Here is a 20483-nt window from a genome sequence, read left to right on the forward strand (position 1 = left end):
AAATGTAAAAATCAGCGACGATCAGACTAATTTAACTGTCCCAGCTAAAATCGTGGTCACGATTAAAATTCAAATAATTGTGCAGCCTTAATTTGTATTTTTTTGTGTGTTGGTTAGTGGCTTATTGTAAAACTACTTGACATCAGCATTTAGACCTATTTATTATTATTCAGAATGTTTTACTTTAAAGCTCTGGGATGTTCACCCAGCAACCTGTTTGTGAACTTTTGTACACTGCCACTTTGAAATAATGTCCTGTTTTTTAATAAAGGGATAGAATTTTTTTTTCAATCTGATTCATCAGTCATCATCGAGCACCACCTGATGGTATGTTGGCTCTGGTGGTGGGGAAAAAGGTAGGTCTGACCTGGCAGGCCCAAACGTTTTGTGAGTGTCTGCTGAGAACGTCTGGCAGAATCCCCCTTCAGAAAGATTTTCAACTCCCAAATCCGGCAGAATTGAAACTACATCGGGGGAGGTGGAGGACATTGAGTCAGAGTGGGCCATGCTCTGTGTCTCCATCGTTTCCTGTCGTGGCAGCAATCCTTGACCCCACTGATGGACACCGTTGGTGAGGAATGCCATCAAGCTGAAGACAAAGTCGTATCAGGCCTTTTTGGTTTGTTGGACTCCAAAGGCAGCTGTTGGGTACCAGCAGGCAGGGCTGAATGCGGCTCTGATGATGGCTGAGGCAAAAACCCAGACATGGGAAGAGTTCGGTGAGGCCATGGAGAATAACAGGTCTAGAACATACATCTTATCTTCCTGCTTTAAAGGAAGACTAGAGCTAGCAGACATTCCAACAGCTTCTTCCCTCTTGCAATCAACTTCTTAAACACCTAACCTACAATTCCATTACAACATGCTGGCAATTTTTTGACTTGAGTTCGTTGTGACATTTCTGTGGGGTCAATTAAATATTACTCGTGCACTCACTGTAGTAGTCTCGCCACGCTGCACTATTTGCATATCCTTTGTTGACCAATACTGGCCACTCATGCCAGAGTAGCATCTGCTCCATTTGCACACTGACTGAGGAGTATCTGCAACATTTGCACAATCAACATTGTCCCAGATTATCGCACTACTCGTCACTTTAAACTGCATACACCTTGAAGTCTCGGCGCCCTTTACACAATGGCCATTGCACCGGACTATTGCAATATTAGTCATTCGAACTGCTCTAAGTGCTAGAGTACTCTGCATCTTTTGCACCATTGTCAAAAAAAAATTAATAAAAAATGTACCGGCATTACCAGATAACTAGCAACCCTTTATTGCTCAGTGACTGTTTTTTTTGTAAATTTTTTTATGTCTCAAAAGTGTTCTCTGTAAATTGACTGTTGTTGTACTAGAGCGGCTCCAACTACCGGAGACAAATTCCTTGTGTTTTTTTGGACATACTTGGCAAATAAAGATGATTCTGATTCTGATAGTTTGGTCTGCATTGCCGGCAGTAGGTTGGATTTGTTTCCAGTGAAAGTTGGACTCCGCCAAAGCTGCCCATTTTCACCAATTCTGTTCATATCCTTTAGGGACAGAATTTCTAGCCACAGCTGAGGTGTGGGAGGGGTCTGGTTTGATGACCTCAGTATTATGTCTTTGGTTTTTGCAGATGATGTGGTTCTGTTGGCTTCGTCAAGCCGTGATCTTCATCTCTCGCTGGAGCGATTTAGAGCAGAGTGTGAAGCAATTGGGATGAGAATCAGCAGCTCAAAATCTAAGGCCAAAAGGGTGAAGTGCCCTCTCCGAACCGAGGAAGCGATTCTGCCCCAAGTGGAGGAGTTCAGGTATCTGGGCTCTTGTTCACAAGTGAGGGCAGAATGGAAAGGGAGATCGACAGGCTGATCAGTGTCGGCAGTGATGTAAACTCTGCATCAGTCAGTCGTGGCAAAGATGGAGGTGAGTCGAAAGGCAAAACTCTTGAATTACTAATAGATCTACGTTCCCACCCTCACTTATGTTCACGAGCTGTGGGTCGTCACAAGATCACACATACAAGCTGCTGAAATGAGTTTCCTCCATAGGGTGTCCAGGCTCTCCCTTAGAGATTGGTGAGAAGCTCGGTCATCTGGGAAGGGCGCTGCTCCTCTGCATCGAGAGGAGCCAGGTGAGGTGACATGAGAATCCGGTTCGGATGCCTCCTGGACGCCTCCCTGGTGAAGTGTTCCGGGCACCTTACCTCGGGAGGAGGCACCGGGGACGACCCAGGATACGTTGAAGAGACTATCTCTACCAGCTGGCCTGGGGACGCATCAGGACCCCCGCGACTCGACCCTGGATAAATTGAAGAAAATGGATGGATGGAATAGCCACTGAGAAAATAAGAAAGATGTTGAAAAATTAATCGAGAAAAAAAAAAAGGTGACATCAAATCCTGGATCTTCATCTCGATCCACACCCAAATTTAATAGGGTTTAATAGTTTTATTATTAATTAATACTCATTGGGGGAGGTATTTGATGATGATGATATTTTTAATGTTCATTATTGTGGTTGTAGTTCGTAGTGTTGTAGAACTGCTCTGTAGTACACAGTTCTAATATTTTGGTTACCATATTTGAAGGAAACATAACTTTTTTCATGATCCAAAACAGCTTTCAGTTATTACAATAACATGTCTTTGACAGTAAAGCAGACTGATTTTGTAGCACTAAAATTAGCCTGTCCTTTTTTAAGCAGAAGTGGGTGGGAACACATTTACTCCTACTACTTTATGGATAAATTGTACTATTACTCTGGTGCATTCCACTCACTGCTCAATATTTTTGTTTCGTAGCAGCAGAGCATGGACAGCAAGGTGCCAATACTTCCTATGGTAATCTTGTACACTATAAACGTGTTCATTCTGTCTCTCTTCTCTCTATTTAGTTTCCAAATTTTCACAGGAAGCTTGTTCAGGAGCTCCATCTAAGCAAACTCCACTTTCAACTGTTCATACGAAACTACAGTGACTTTGACAAACTGCCGTGGAAATGTGTGATGGCACCATAAATACGTTCGTAAAGTAGTATGAAAAAAAGCACTATTCCTTCTTCCTGTGCTGATTTACTCCTCTACTGTGAACACAAGTGTGTGTTGTTGGTTTCTTCCAAGCTGCTGATGCACTTGCATCTGCTATCAAGTCATTACTAATCCCAGATTAACACATACCTGCCTTCCATCAAAACCTATCCCTTCAGTGAATTCATCAAAGATCGCATCAGCTGATTGTTGTCTCGTGCTTTTGCCACACTAAACTTCTAGGATTTAGTTCCATGCTTTAGGTTTATCTTGTTTTGAACTTGCGCTCCAGGCGTGCCGCTCACCCGCCTGCCTGCATGTGTTCACATGAGCATCTTCTTAAAAAAAAAAGCCCTTTTTTTTTTTAGAACTTTTTTTTTCGTTTATGAACTGAATATCCATCATTCGACTGTATTATCCTTCAGTCCTCTATACAGGTAGGAGTACATTAAATGCGAGTCTGATAGTGTTTTTCTAAAATGAGCATTTGTGGCAATTTCAAAGATTTTGTGCAACCTGAGTCAACATTTTCTTCTATTTAACAGTTCTAAAGCATCTTTTTTTTTTTTTTGCCACTGACTCTTTTCTGCTCCTTTGTCTGCCGTTTGCTTTTGCCCTGTGCCTGTTTCTTCCCAAAATTGTGCCGTTTGTCGCCGTTTGATGACGTATCGGTCGGATGAGTGCGTCGTGAGCGTCCATATTGCGCTCGTGTCAGACACATATCCAATTACATCTACATACGAAAGAGACCTGGGTCAGCTATAAAAACATCGGAAATGTACTGTTCATATTGACATGAAAAAAATTAGATACATGTCACATTGGACAAAAAAATCAGAATTGACCTGCAATGTGAACATAGCCTTACTGTCAAACGTTCTGCAGACTAGAGCCCTGCATGTTGCCACACAGAGCAGTATAGCGAACTTGTTGACAGAGGCAATAAATGAATGAGGTTTGATGAAAAAAGTGCCAGGAACCAGCAATTGTCACAATGCTGCAAAATATGATATGTGTTCTTTTCTGCTCATCCACATTTGGCATGGCTTGATGGTCATTTTGCCAGGGGGGAATGGTGTGCGATTGTGTGAAGCCCCTCATTCAAACCCCCCACACCCCCGTCTCTAGACGCTTATGTTGAGCACAAAAGTTACAGTAAATGACAGCCCACAGAGGTCATTGCTTCCTGTTCAAAAGATGAATAGACATTCACTATAGGTTGTTCTTGTGTCCATCAAGAGTGCATCAAATGCATGACCTCTGGCTAAAAAACACAGCAAAGTAGATTGTGGCTTTAAAATGTCTACAGTGTATAAGAAGTAAAATGTTTGTCTTGCAAACACACTTTTTGACAGGGATTTCAAACATTACGCTTCATTGAGCATGGATTGCCTCCAGATGCAGCCAAGCACAAAATGATTGAATATCATGCAAAAGCAAAAGGCTGGTATTCTTTTTCATGACATCCGTAGGTATTTGTAAAACAAATGCATTCTAGTGACATTATAATGAATTTTGTCAACGCTTTATTTTCATTACTTAGTCTTTTACTAGCAAATAAAGGCTCATGCATGCTCTATGTTGGTTCTTCTGTTCATACTGTGTGTTCATACCATCTGTATTTCTGTTCATCACCTAGTAACTTACAGATACGGATCCAACATACTGTAGCTGGCCCACCTGAAACATGGAGGCAGTGAGAATACAGACATGGTGACTACCAATTACAAACATTTGACATGGCTTTGAGTTTGTTAATGGCTTCTCCCCCGTCACCATGTTTGCTGTCAAAAATTACTTTTATTCTTTGTAGTTGGGGATTCTTTTTTGTATGCTTTCATTCCATTTTATAAAACACATTCATCTATTTTGTATGTACTGGAAGCATAAATGAGCCTAAAGGAATGCAAGTTACACCTAAATACAGCCTCTCCTCTATTTGGGGTTTAAGGAAGAAGGTGTGCGTGTGCATTTCCTATGCGTATACACACTATACATTTGTCAGCCTCCACGCGCTCGCCCACCAGCCTTGTCAAAGGCTGCAGCCCCCGCTGCTCATGTTTGCCACTTTACTGCAAAAAAATCATTAGAGGAGGAAGGCTGAAGGGAAATAAATGTCTTTTTCTGCCTCATCAGTAAGATTCAAACTGAGCGTGAGTTATGTAAGCACTGCTAAATTTATCAATGCTCATTTTATGCAAAGCCGGAGCTCCTGGGCGCAGCGTGTGTAATGTTCAGAGCAAGAGCAAGGGTGTTGTTTTTCTACAAGCAGTTTTTCTTTGTATTTCTTTGTAATATTAAAGGTCAGACTCATTTTTAGCAATGGTTTGCTTGAGAAAAGGCAGATATTTACTCTCAAGCATGCACGGACAATCAAAGTGAACATCAGTCAGTTTACAGCTGCACTTACACAGGGGATTAGAGTCAAGTGGGACTGGCAGGCATACGCTACATCAGCGCTATGGTGCTTTTCTTCAGTCACTCATCTCCTCTATTTGTGAATGAACCTCAGTATACTCGAAAAGTGATTTATTGAAAGAAATAACGAGAATCTCTCTGGCCTTTGTCCATTAAAAGTACACATTTGTCTCTGTGCTCATCAGACAGCCTCTACTAGCCAAATTCATTCCTGAAAATATCACCTCATGCTCCTGTCTATTCTTAATTCCCCACTTTAATCCTCATCCAAAACTTAATCCTAATTCTGTCAGTTGGCAGGTTGTTTTCCATCAGCACTAACCCTCTAGACTTAATATTTGTCAGTTTTGAACAGTTACATTTTTTGAATCTATGGTTTGTTTCTGTTAAACCTGTTCAGAGTCAAATTTGAGTTCAAACCGACTCCAAACATGCAGCTTTCATGGTCATGGTATATGGAATATTACATTACATTGCACAAGTTTTGTACTTTTAGATCACTTGACAAGGTCATTTTGCAACAGAATATACACTACATGATACATTATAAACTCAACCACCCTGGTATTATTGACATTGTTGAGATTCAATACCATAGGCTGTGTTAAAAATGGAATTAACAAAACTAATAGCGTGTGGTTTTGATTGACATAATTGAGAGCGAGAGGGAGAGAGAGAGAGAGGGAGAGAGGGAGAGAGAGAGAGAATGGGGGAGCTGGGGGCACAAAACGAGCAATTACAGCAGCAAAGTCAAAAGTATTGCAAAAAATAAATAAATAATTGTGCAAGCAAGATTGCATTTACACAATGCAAAATGAAAACAAAACAATGCAACATAAAACAATAAGATTGGCACTTGAAAGCACAATTTTAGCATGTATAAGCAAGGGGTGTTGTGTCATGGTTTGTGTTTTTCTTGACTTGGTTCTGATTAGATTAAGTTTGTTTGATGCTTCTGCCAAGTTTTCCTGTGTCACATGCTCATGTCTTGTCTGCCCATTTGATTATTGTCTACACCTGTGCTCATCAGCCTTCTACCTTTTGCCAACCAATCAGCTCCCCCCAGCCACTCGTGTCTTGCCCAGGTGTTCGTCATTGTCTCGTCAATTTGTTTGCATTGAATTCGCTGGTTTCTTTCAGTTTGGGTTGCTGCATTGTTGTACGTCAATTGTCGTCTGTTGTCATGTAGGGATGGAGAATGAGGCAATGAATCATTTTGAATCAGTTGACCTAAAATGATTCACTGCTTCGGAGCATTTGACACACTGAAAAAAAAGCTCCATCTGTTGGCTAAACCTGTGTATGTGCGAGACACACCTGGCCCAAATGCACTCACCGACTGCCCAACGGCTGTAATGTGTCCCGACCACATTACGTCGACGGCCGAATGTTGCCATATCATAATTGTTGAAAAAAAATTCCAGTGCCAGTGGACCTTTTTCACCTGCAAGGGGAATTTCTGCTTCAAACATGCTGCTGGCGGCTTGGAGTTTGTCTTAAAGCGCCGATCATAACTTCTCCAGTGATGGTAATGGTGCGATGGTGAGTTAGATTTTGAATCCTTTGTTTTTATTTGATCTATGTCAGCCATGGGTCTGTTTAAATGACTCGCTCGCAGTGTGTGGTGCAAGGAAGGTTGGGCACTGCTGATCTATAGAACGGCTGGCATCCCTCCTTTTTATTGATGGAGCTCCAAACATGCGTTTATTCATAACCACAATATTCTGATAAAATTATTTTTATTGGATTTATTTCAAAGAATACAAAAACACATGCTCATTCAAAGTAGCCTGTTAGATGAGTGGTGCACACATCTCACTGGTGATGACATATCCGCTAAGGAAGTAAATTTCATATTTAAAGAGTCCTATATTTTTCAAATGGATTTCTATGGCGGTGAAACGGTGGACGACTGGTTAGCACATCGATTCATAACCTGTAAATTGGGGCACTTGTAAGTCAAGATAACGCTGTCTTAGATAGAGAGGAGGGTGGAATGGTGGACGACTGGTTAGCACATCTGCCTCACAGTTCTGAGGACCGGGGTTCAAATCCCGGCCCCGCCTGTGTGGAGTTTGCATGTTCTCCCCATGCCTGGGTGGATTTTCTCCAGGCACTCCGGTTTCCTCCCACATCCCAAAAACATGTGTGGTAGGTTGATTGAGGAGTCTAAATTGCCCTTAGGTGTGAATGTGAGTGCGAATGGTTGTTTGTTTATGTGTCCTCCGATTGGCTGGCGACCAATTCAGGGTGTACCCCGCCTCTTGTCCGAAGATAGCTGGGATAGGCTCCAGCACGCCCGCGACCATAGTGAGGATAAGCGGAACGGTAGATGAATGAATGATTTCTATGGCATCCACAAGTGTCAGGAAAACTCCCTTTTCTAGGATTTACAGCCAACCTCAGATTTCGAGTTACGCCTCATGGGCATTCGCGCACACACAAACTGCTTACGCACGGTGAGTGTGTCAGCAGTCATTACGAGAGAATGCACACACCTTGAAGTTACGCAAGCCAGGCGCATAAAAAATAATTAAAAAGACTAGCGCGCAATCGGGAGAATATGGCCCTAAGTGCTTAGATGATATAATACACTTTAACAGAAGTATGGTTGGAACTGCATTACAGCAGAGAGTAACAAACTATGAAGAGTAACCTGTCTAGACAAAATAATACAGCAGCAACACAGCAAGCACACATTCAAAATGTGGAGCTGAATCATTACGTTACTGCAAATGTCAGCCGGGACGAGGAGCCTATGAAGTCAAAAGTGTTTATTATTATGTATTAGTATATTACATATTTATAACAGTAAAGTTATTTGTATTCATTTACACTACTTTGCACCATAGTGTGTTGAGTTTTAATTTTAATTTTTGAGATCTGCACAATAAATGTTTCCAAAATTACATTATCCAGTATTTTTGTTTGTATTTATTTATTTTTGATAGATTTAGCTTTGGTGAGGGACGGGACTATATTACCCATTCAGAAATAGGTCCATAATGTTTAAACTGGTTTATACGGTGATATAGTATACCGTTACCGTGAAGAGATTCAATTTATACAGTATTCCGAATTTTATGCCATATTGTCCAACAAATGACTAAACATGCAATTTGTACGTGGCATTTATGTTTGTAGGTCATCATACCTGAATATTTAGGAGAAAACGTATTAAACCCCATGCTTAATTGGAAACCACTTTAGTTTTGTGTTTTTTCTTTACAACGTCTTAGCACTGTCTACCTTTTTTTTCCCTCTCTGAGTGTTCCACTGAAATCTCACAAGACTAAACAAAACCATCTTCCACACAATCACCATAATTCAGCCGTGCTTCGCACTCTCTCTTCAGCTCCCTTGGCTGATCTGTGTGTGTTTCATATAGTTGTGAGCGTAACGCATCATTACGCTTTTGCACCACAACCAGTGTTTCCACATTCAAAATGGAGGAGGGGAGCAGTGGCGTGTCGAGCTTCTTGATACTGATCAAGCCTCTTTGCAAGGGATGTGATTTTGCCACAGCCCACACTGCCTGTTACCATGACAACAAACAGAACTTGCCTTTCTATACAATTTTCCCACGTGCTGTTCAACACTGAATCCATTCTCTTCTCTCCTCACTCTGTCAAGAGGCGACACGTCTCTTTGTTCCCAGCATCCTCTGGGGTCGGGGGAATGCGCTCCAATTGATCTGCTGCAGACGAGTCGAGCGGGAAGAATCACATGACTAATTTAGATGTCACTCCGATCACTGCCTCATTTCGACTCGCCTTCAAGTGCTTTTCATTGGTGAAGGACTTGAAGAATGAACTGAGTTGCTTTTCATACACGTGTCACCACCAAGGTACGCAATTCGCTGGATGGGATGCATCACCGTCTGGGGCTCGAAGACACAGTCTGGCCCACAGTGGGAGGAAGAGCGAGGTGGAAAGGACACTGCCGCCTGTTTGTTTCCAGCACATAATCAGAAAAGGCTTTTTTTTTTTTTTTTGTCCCACAAACCAAAATAGCTTGTTATCCTCCACTTTACTGTGGTGCTGATGGACAGCAAGGATACACTTACACTTACACGTGGCGGGAGGCCATCAAAGACCTGCTGAGCAGACCCGGACCTGTTTTGGACACCTTGACCCACTATCCCCATACTTTGAAGTGACAGAGCTGGATGATCTGTCAGAGGGTCTTTTCTGGGAATACACAGGTGGCAAAGCGCGAATATGCAGGGGTCCACTGTATATATACACCTACTGTATATATTCCTCCTTTGTTACATCACTGTTGATAATTATGTGTATAGTATTTCAAATGAACACTTGAACTCACAATGTCTATTTTTAGAACAGCATAGCTGGCTACTCATGTGGTCCTTGAAGACCAATGGTTAAAAAAACTGTGATTTCTTCTTATTTTGTGTGCAGCAAGATTAAAGCTAACAAGATGCTTGAGCGTGGAAACCTGTTTGATGTAATGTTGCTTTGATCGGTGTTTCCTCTACTCTTGCTTGTGTCTCACTGCAGCTAAAAATTGATTGAACATTGTCCTGTGTGTCAAGATGCTTTCATTGATTGCCTGTTGCTGTAACACAGTGCATTTACGGGCTCTAATAAAGCCAAACTTGTATTAAATCAGTTGCAGCCAGACTAAAATGCATGCCAAGATCTTTTGACCTTGTTTGACTTTTTAACAGTTGGATTAACACACCCAGATTATTTGATTGGAAACCAAATTCCTCTGGCATGTAGCCACATAAATCAATTGAACATCAGAGCTGTCTTTCTGTGCAAGCTCCATCCTCTGTGGCAGACTGTAACAACATTTGATTCACAAGAGAAGAAGGGGCAGCCAGATGGACGGCATGTTCGGACAGACAAGTCATGCTAAATCATCTTAAATCAATATTTTCAAGTACAGCCTAAGGATGGAAGGAAACGTATTTGTTTAAAAAGCAAAAGGCATGACATGGCAGACATGATGACTGACCAAAGCTGCACATGACTGTAAGAAATATACTATATGAACTTTAACCCCAAATCTGTATTTCCCCCATCACATCTGAATATAAATATATTTAAAATAATACATCTGTAGTTTGTTTAAAAAAAAATTTTTTTTTTAAAAACACACACACACAGGTAACAAATGCTAAAAAATGAAGTAGTCTTCAACTGTGCCTCCAATATACAATAAATCTTATACAGTAAGTGAGTGTAAATTATATAGAGCCATAAGTACAGTTGTGACCTTGTTTAGTCAAATTCAGATACACAACAGTTTATACAGTTCATGTCCTAAACATGTAATGGATGAATGGATCAATGCATTTAAAATGGATTTTTTTTTAAAAAAATGCTTACATAAACACAAGCATAAAAATCTATTCAATTCACACATCATTTCATCTTGATCAGCATAAAATAACAAGAGTCACCAAATTTATTGTCGAAGATTTTTTTTTTTGTTGAATTAGGGACAATTTGGATGTCCTCAATCCAAATATCACATTGTTTTTTCTCAATCAGGTCAACATTTTGAACTATGGCCACATTTTTGTTTATGTGTAGAGGTATTTTCGCTTTAGAGGTTCAAATAAATTGAGGTTCATGCCCTGAATTTTGAACAACGATGACGAAACATTCAATTTACAGGTACAATGTTTACTCTTCACTTTATAGTGAGCAAAGTTTGTAACGTTTGATCAATAAACTCTTCACACTTGGCATATAAACCTGACCTCAACAAGAGAAATGGATTTCATTTTCAGATTCAGCGAGGCCAAATTGTCCTAAATCACTTCAACAAAACAGGCAGATTACAAAAATAATAAAAAATAATGTAATCCTGTGTAATTAGTGAGGACCAACCGTAGGGCACATTCAAATAATCTTTCATGCTCACCTTTACACCTATGGACAATTTAGAGTCTTCAGTTGACCTGACATGCATGTTGACATACCAAATCAGGCTCATCCACGTGACTGAGACAATCACACTATCACCACTACTCCATATATTCATTATTTTTCATCTTTCCTTGGGTTTAACCCCATTTGGGGGCCTTCCGTTGCTCAATGTCCTTTACATCTTCTGCTATTACTCCAGCTATCAGCAAGTCTTTCCTTACCACACCGATATATCCACGTCTAAAGCATTTCAATTTGGCCTCGCTAGCTTTGTCTCCAAACCTTCCAGTCTGTGCTGTCCCTCTGATGAACTCATTCCGGATCCCCTCCATCTTTGTCACTCCCAAAGAGAATCGCAACATCTTCAACGTATGTTTTAATGAATAAAATAGGAATTAAAAAAACAAAGAGATATAAACTGGTTTCATAATTTGTAAAAATACTATAATAAAATTAGGTTGGAGCAAGCTGAAGGTCACAATAACTACTGTTTTATGTGTACACGGCTTAGTAAGAGACGTCATGAACATGGCCAGTTACTCAGCGTGTGAGCTTTTGGTAGTGAGTTTTGGCCTAACGTAGCTTTAGTGAGCGTTATCTTTCTATATTTGTGTTTGTCCCATTCAGTAAACTGCTGAAAGTGCATCTGCAACTGTGGCTGCACTTTTTGTCACTTCACTGGAGCGGCGGCCAATTTGAAGCTCGCTCAGGCAAAGATGTGTTGCCGCCCGGGGTACACGACGCTTTCGTAATGCCCCTCGAAAACAAAGGATCGAGGGGGGCATGGGTGGCGGTGCAGATCTAACCTTTTACTAATCATCGGTGGGGGGTGTCGATATGCCCGGGGCCAAAGCCCCTCCACCTTTGCAAGCCACTGTGACGATTCATAACCTGTAAGTTGGGGCACTTGTAAGTCAAGATAACGCTGTCTTAGATAGACAGGAGGGTGGAATGGTGGACGACTGGTTAGCACATCTGCCTCACAGTTCTGAGGACCCGGATTCAAATCCGGCCTCACCTGTGTGGAGTTTACATATTCTCCCCGTGCCTGCGTTGATTTTCTCCGACATACCAAAAACATGTATGGTATGTTAATTGAAGACCCTAAACTGCCCGTAGGTGTGAATGTGAGTGCAAATGGTTGTTTGGCGAAATGTGCCCTGCGATTGGCTGGTGACCAATTCAGGGTGTACCCCGCCTCTCGCCCGAAGTCAGCTTTGGTAGGCACCAGCACACCCGCAACCCTAGTGAGGATAAGTGGTTCAGAAAATGGATGGATGGATAAAAAGAGAGGAACCAGCTCTATCTCCTGGAGCTGACGGAACACTGTCCCTAACCCCAGTGCAACAGCTCAGAAACAGATTGTGGTCAGTCTGTGTCATGCAGTGAACGTATTGAATTGTTTGGAATCTATTCTATATAGACCTATGAGTGTCAAACAAAAAATGCTAGAGCAACTCTGCAGGCTCTATTTTCGTGACTAGCGTAAATACGGCACATGGCGTAACTCCGTGAGGTGGTGGGTTAGACCGGGTTGTTGTCATTTTGCAGACGTGCACAGCTGGCGCATTTAACAAAAGGGGCTGTCTGCTCCGGCTGGAGTGAAGACAGCCGACTTTATTCACAATGATGATCATGCATGGAGAGCGCAATCTGTGCTGATGGGAGCATTGTCACTTGGTCGGTGGGGCAAAAGACACCGTGATTAAATACAGGATGAGCTGGTGAGAAACGCAGGCTACTTAAATATGTCCATGGAACTCATGCACGATCACCAGTCTGTTAAAGTGGCAAACACGCAGCGAGCCTTGCACTGGCATGTAAATCAAGATGCGCTACCATTTGTGCTCCAGCATACATTGCGCAGTCTCTTAATATAGAGCCCTAAGAGGTGATACGTGTGCTTGTGAAGTCATCTATCTAAAGTCATTGATCGTCCAGTCAGTTAAGCGAGAATGAATGGAGTCAGCCAATCCAAGGTCATCCAAGCTGGTAAATGTTTCCCTGTGGGAGGTTGTGCGCTGGGTTCATATGCCAGAATGCCAAGTGACATTTTTCTGGATGTGAGAGAAGATTTTATGTGGAGCAGTGAACACAATTGTTGCTGACAATTGACTGAGGAGTTCAGCAGGTTCACAATTAGGTATTTGGCTGACTGGGTTTCAGTGGCTGGCATTGTGCTGGACTGCAGCATTGGGTTTCCATGAAAGAAAATGGTGGACACCAAGTTCACTGGCATTACTCCATCCATGTGACTAGATATTGTTCCATGTCATTTTACACCTGTGAGTCATGCACTCCGTTTCTGGAAGGCTGAAGCAGATGCTGACTGGAGTAACTGGAGATGACAGCGCACCAACTTGTTTTCTCCTGTTTTAATGTTTATCCTCAAACTGTATTTATGATAGTGACTCTTAATATCTTTTAAATGACAATTTTAATTATTAGGTGAACATTTGGAAGATAAATAAATAAATAGGAAAACAACTGTTCTATGTACTAATAACTATTAATAAATGATCAAGGGACACTGTTGAACAATTGCAAAAGGTAATAAAAAAAAATAAAATGAGACTAAACACTCAACTAGTAAATAAAACCAACAATGTGGGAAAACATGAACTGTTCCTGAATCTGTAACAATGGTGGATGATGGGAGGTTTGTCTAAAAAATATAACCTAATTTATAACATAACTGTCAAACTACAAGCACTCTATTTGAATACAGATGAGAAATGTTTCATATTCAAATCAGAATAAATGATTTTAGAAAAAACATTTTTATACAGCAAAACAAATACCCGCTGGTAGTTTTTGTTATTATTCCCATGTCAAACTGATTGATGATTTATATGCACTACGTACTGCATATGGAGATGTGTTTCCTCACATTGATGATTTATTTTTATTTTTTTTAAACCTGTCCTGTTCAGCTGCATGGCCTTGCAGAATGGTGGATCTGTATGCCTTTTGTGCTGGAACAGTTTTGCTGTGGAACAGGGGAGTTTGAAATACTCCCTCTGCTTATTTTTAATAGTTTTAATTATTCTGATGTTTATTGAAAATGTAGCCAGACAGAAAAAGGTTTTAGGGGACAGACAGACAGAGGGACAGAGGGGACAAGGAGAATAGGTGTGCGAACCAAAGCAGGAAAATAGTAAGATAGTCTAGATATTTGAACTGAAGTCACATTACAACAGTCAACTTTGTTGTTATTTGTGAATGGGGGACACACCCAGTAAGGACGTGCAATAACTAACCAAGAGAGCAAGATGTGAGAGGACCTAAAAGGGCAGGACAGGACAGAATGTGGGAAATGAGCAAGGCAGTGCTACTGACGAGTGGTGCCGTGGGATTCTTTTTAGTGTCTAAACACCTGTAAGAACCTGTGAGTTGATGTGTTAGTATAACCTGTGTTGTTATTAGTGGTCCCAGCACAAGCAATTAAAGCCTATAGTGTGTCTATCGAACTTATTAGTGAATGAGCACTATATCACATGCATGTTAGTCAAGTGGTGTACAGAGTTGCTGAGCCGGCACATTGAGGAAAGGTGGCCCACCCTTCCTCAATGTGCAAGGCGGGGCCAAGCCAGTGAACCCGTCCAGCAGGGGACCCAATGAGGGGGATACCACCCACTGAAGCACGGGCACCGGACCACTGCATGCCCAATCACCACCCAACCCCATCCACCGCGCCCCACTGCCCCCACCGGTCATCGCCCGCCAAAAGCGAGCCAATGTTAAGCTCCCGTCGTGAGCAAGGACAGGTGAAATCACCAAGAGAGGGGGTGGATCCCCATCTCTCCGCAGCCCAACAACCAAAGGGGGTGGGGGCACTCACGCCCCAGGAGTCAAGCCAAGTGAAATGTGAATGCCCATCACCCACTGTATTACTATGGTATTACCAGGTCCACAACTGGAAACCATTATCCCTGTACCGTGATCATGATGTGTGGAGGGGTGTTGTGCATTAAAATTAGGGAGACTGGTGGGGGTGAGGCGAGACAGTCACAGGGCAATGACAACCCATAACCGTTACCCCCACCCAGGCCAACCAGCTCCGCAAAGGATGTGAAAATGTATGTGGTGCATTAAAATTCCACGGGGCAAAGGCATGGCGGGCCAGAGAGCAGGTCGGAGTGCTGGAACACCTGGCCGAGTGTCCTCCCCAGCCCGACACTGCCGTCCCCCACTCACGAGTACCTGGAACCGGCACCCGCACCATCATGCCTCGTGCCAAACCCCCAGGGGACCCTGAATGAGATGTGAATGTGCCAAGTGTGTGAAGTACCATATATACAGTGTGAGCAATAGAAATCTTCAGATTGTGTGAAGTAAGAGGCTAGACTCCTGCGGGTCCGGCCCGGCCCGACCGGCTGCAAGACCACAGAGAAAAGAGGGGCAGCTCCTCCCTGCGCTACAGCTAATTCCCCCTTTGTACTGATAAGTGTGAGGTCTGAAGGTTTGGTGCTATTGCAGTCTATCTATTCTAGTCCCATATTGAAGAATGTTGTTCAACATTTGGATGTAACCATTTAATGAGATACTGTATTTGGCTACCTAAGTAATAGTGTTTGAAGTTTGGTGCATCAAGTCCCTCTTCTGTTTTACCTTTCTAAAGGGTAGTTAGGCTAATTCTATTTTTCTTATTTTTAGAGTCAAATTTTAAAATAGCAGAGTCCAGCATTTTGATTTTAATGTGGATTTGAATGGGATCGTTGAAAATATATACTTAATTTGTGGTAACGTTTTCATTTTTACTGTACCTATATCCCTTAAAGGTGAGAAAGGTAGGCTGTTTTAAATCATCAAAAAAAAATTCTAGGAGAGGTGCGTGATTTCAATTATTTAACTCTGTAAACTGAGATAATGCCTCTAGATATTTGATATTCCCTGTCGGAATAGGAAAGTTAGGATTTTAGTCCCAAGGATTCCACGAATTTGTCGTTATAGTGAGTATTATTTATTTTGACAAATTGATAGCATCTTCTGATAATTGCAAAAATGTTTTAATGAGGTTGAAAACTGTTTGAACTGATCCCTTGGGTTCTTGTAAATAACGAAGGCTATCAACTGCGCAAAGATTGATTTTGTGTTCTGACACAGGAGTACAGATACATTTAATACTAGTGTTCTTCCATATCACTATTGGCAATGGTTTGGCGAGTAGCAGGGGCGAGAGTGGGCATCCTTGTCTAGTTCCTTTCATTAACGGAACAAACGAAGCACAGGTGGGGAAGATGCTCTCAGGAGCAGGTGTGTACGAGACAGGGGGAAGACAACAACCGTAACACACACCCATGACAGTACCCCCACCCCATTCCCTTAACGGCCGGTCCCAGACGGCCCCGGAGCCCCAGGATGCGCAATGTTGAAGTCTCGAATGAGTGAGTCATCCACGATAAACCCAGACGGCACCCATAAATGTTCCTCAAACCCGTAGCCCTCCCAGTCCACCTGATATTGAAACCCCCTCCCCCTCTGACGAGACGACAACAGCCGCCTCACCGTGAAGACAGGGCCCCCGTCCACGAAATGGGGGGGAGGAGGGGACCTGGAAGGCGGAACCAGAGGGGACTCCCGAGCGGGCTTGAGCAGGCTGACGTGAAATGCAGGGTGGACCCGCATCGACCTTGAGAGCCTAGCTTCATGGTGACAGGGTTGATGACCTTTGTGATGGGGAAGGGCCCAACGAACCTGGGAGCGAGCTTCCGGGACTACACCCGGAGTGGAATATGCTTGGTGGAGAGCCAAACTCGCTGATCCACTTTGTAGTACGGTCAGCTGCGGTCTTGTAGGACTGTCCTTGGCGTGGCAGCATTCGGCGCGCTTGCTCCCAGGTCCTCCTGCAGCGTCTCACCAAGGTCAATGCAGATGGAACCGAGGATTCTGGGGCTATGGCAGGAAACAGAGATGGTTGGTAACCATGCACAATGTCAAAAGGCGATAGACAAGTGGATGCAGAGGGGAGAGAATTGTGAGAGAACTCGGCCCAAACCAGCTTCTGAGTCCAAGATTGTTGCTCCTGTGACGCGACAGTCTCCAGGTCCTGGTTCAGCCTCTCAGTTTGTCCGTTGGTTTCAGGATGAAACCCAGATGACAGACTGACGGTAGCACCTATTAAACTGTAAAACTCCTTCCAAAATTGTGAAACAAATTGGGAGCCCTATTAGATATCACATTCTTGGGAAAACCATGAAACTTTGAGGCCACCTGTCTCATCATAGTGTCCTGATGCTCTGACAGTTCCTTTAGATGAAGGTGGAGGGCAGCAAGCTGCTCATCCTGCTTCGAGATGCGTTGACCCGGCTCTTGAAGGGCTTTGCGCACCGGGTCGGAGTCTGCTGGGTCCATGTTATGGCCAGTTTGTTCTATCATGAACGGAACAAAGGATAGGACCCAAAATGCACGACTCCAGCTCGCTCCAGTCTTCACTCAGATCTTCAACAGATCTCTGGAACTGTGCGAAGTTCCATCCTGTTTCAAACGCTCCACCATCATCCCAGTCCCCAAGAAACCTGCAATCTCGGGTCTGAATGACTACAGGCCTGTCGCTTTGACATCTGTGGTCATGAAGTCCTTTGAACGTCTTGTGCTGGACCACCTCAAGAGTGTCACAGGTCCCCTGCTGGACCCCTGCAGTTTGCCTACCAAGCGAACAGATCTGCGGATGATGCAGTCAACATGGGACTGCACTTCATCCTAGAACACCTCGACAGTGCAGGGACCTACGCGAGGATCCTGTTTGTCGACTTCAGCTCAGCGTTCAACACCATCATCCCTGAACTCCTTTCATCCAAGCTTCTCCAGCTCAGCGTCTCACCTGCCATCTGCCAGTGGATTTACAGCTTTCTGACGGGCAGGACACAGCAGGTCAGGCTGGGGGAGGCCACCTCATCCACACACAGCATCAGCACTGGGGCGCCCCAAGGTTGTGTCCTCTCTCCGCTGCTCTTCTCTCTCTACACGAACGACTGCACCTCAGCGAACCCGACTGTCAAACTCCTGAAGTTTGCAGATGACACCACTGTCATCGGCCTCATCAAGGACGGTGACGAGTCTGCATATCGACAGGAAGCGGAGTGGCTGGAGCTGTGGTGCGGCCGACACAACCTGGAGCTGAACACGCTCAAGACTGTAGAGATGATCGTGGACTTCAGGAGGCATCCTTCGCCACAGCTGCCCCTCACGTTGTCCAGCTGCCTTGTGTCAACCGTCGAGACCTTCAAGTTCCTGGGAATTACAATCTCCCAGGACCTGAAGTGGGCGACCAACATCAACTCCGTCCTCAAAAAGGCCCAGCAGAGGATGTACTTCCTGCGGCTTCTGAGAAAGCACGGCCTGCCACCGGAGCTGTTGAGGCAGTTCTACACAGCAGTCATTGAATCAGTACTGTGTTCTTCCATCACAGTCTGGTTTGGTGCTGCTACAAAAAAGGACAAACTCCGACTGCAACGGACAATCAAAACTGCTGAAAGGATTGTCGGTACCCCCCTACCCACCCTTGAGGACTTGCACGCTGCCAGAACTAAGACAAGGGCATGCAAAATCCTCTCGGACCCTCCCCACCCCGGTCACCAGCTCTTCCAGCTACCTTCCCTCAGGTAGGCGCTACCGATCAATGCAAACTAGAACTAGTAGACATTCCAACAGCTTCTTCCCTCTTGCAATCAACTTCTTAAACAGCTAACTTATAATTCCATTACAACAAGCTGGCAATTTTTTGACTTGAGTTCATTGTCACATTTCTGTGGGGTCAATTATGTATTACTCGTGCACTCACTGTAGTTGTCTCGCCGTGCTGCACTATTTGCATATACTGGCCACTCATGCCAGAGTAGCATCTGCTCCATTTGAAGAAGAAGAAGAAGAAGAATCATCTTTTATTGTCATGAACATGCATGCATGCACACGAAATTTGTTCTCTGCATTTAACCCATCACAGTGAACACATACACATGTTAGTGGAACACACTGGAGCAGGGGGCAGCTGAAGCGCCCGGGGAGCATTTCGGGGTATCAGTGTCTTGCTCAAGGACACCACAGCCGTGAGTCCGGGGGATGTTGGCGGATGGTCCAGTCGGGGTTTTGAACCTAGGTCCCCCACGGTGGCAGGCGATGATCTTAACCATTGGGCCACGGCTGCCCAAAGGAACTCGTCCCACCCAGGGACGAGTTCCTTTGGGCAGCTGCACACTGATTGAGTATCTGTAACATTTGCACAACCATTGTCCCAGATTATCGCACTACTCGTCACTTTAAACCGCATACACTCCTTGAAGTCTCAGTGCCCTTTGCACAATGGTCATTGCACCGGACTATTGCGATATTAGCCATTCGAACTGCTCTAAGTGCTAGAGGACTCTGCATCTTTTTGCACAATTGTTTTTTGTCAATGTCTTTATGTCTCCAAAGTGTTCTGTAAATTGACTGTCTGTTGTACTAGAGCGGCTCCAACTACCGGAGACAAATTCCTTGTGTGTTTTGGACATACTTGGCAAATAAAGATGATTCTGATTCTGATTCTGATTCTGATGAGTCGGCGACGTGGAAACAAGGAATGCTGGAACATGACAACAAGGTACAGCGAACTGGCGACCAGAAAGAATGAGACACAAGGTTAAATACCTGGGGTAATTAGGGTAAACGAGGCACAGGTGGGGAAGATGCTCACAGGAGCAGGTGTGTACGAGACAGGGGGAAGACAAAAACCGTAACACACACCCATGACAGTTCCTCTTTGTAAAGTGAAACGTGATGTGACCCTATTTGTGGTGACAGTTGCTTTGGGTGAGTTGTACAACTTTGCGATCCAGTGAACATGAATCACTGAAGCCAATTTTTTTAAGTACATCAAAAAGAAAAAAAGAGTTAATGTTGTCAAAAGCTTTTTCTGCACCTAGTGACAAGACAGTAGTTTTTAGATTATTACGCTGAGACAGTTCATCAGTTGCCTGACATTGTTGGTGGACCGTCCTTTAATGAAACCTGTTTTTTTCACAATGTACAAGTATTATCGAAGGGAGAATTTTTGCTGGTCTGTTGGCTAAAGCATTAGAAATGATTTCCGTGCCCATATTAATGAGTGACAGCAGTTGTTAATTAGCTGGATGAGTGGGGAATTTTGTCTATGGCTCATTAGCCTGTTTTTCAACTAGA

General features: G+C 43.5%; 1 protein-coding gene across 1 annotated transcript in view; it reads right to left on the reverse strand.

Annotated features, from left to right (window-relative positions):
• Nucleotides 1-2060: 2060 nt before the first annotated feature.
• The window catches only part of kcna4 (potassium voltage-gated channel, shaker-related subfamily, member 4), a 79184-nt gene continuing 60761 nt past the window's right edge, over nt 2061-20483 (reverse strand). The window contains exon 2 of the mRNA XM_061761599.1: nt 2061-2277. The gene's annotated coding sequence lies outside the window, so the exon portion shown is untranslated. The remainder of the gene's footprint in view (nt 2278-20483) is intronic.

The sequence above is a fragment of the Phyllopteryx taeniolatus genome, chromosome 2 (genome assembly GCF_024500385.1).
Source record: "Phyllopteryx taeniolatus isolate TA_2022b chromosome 2, UOR_Ptae_1.2, whole genome shotgun sequence".
Lineage (NCBI taxonomy): Eukaryota > Metazoa > Chordata > Actinopteri > Syngnathiformes > Syngnathidae > Phyllopteryx > Phyllopteryx taeniolatus.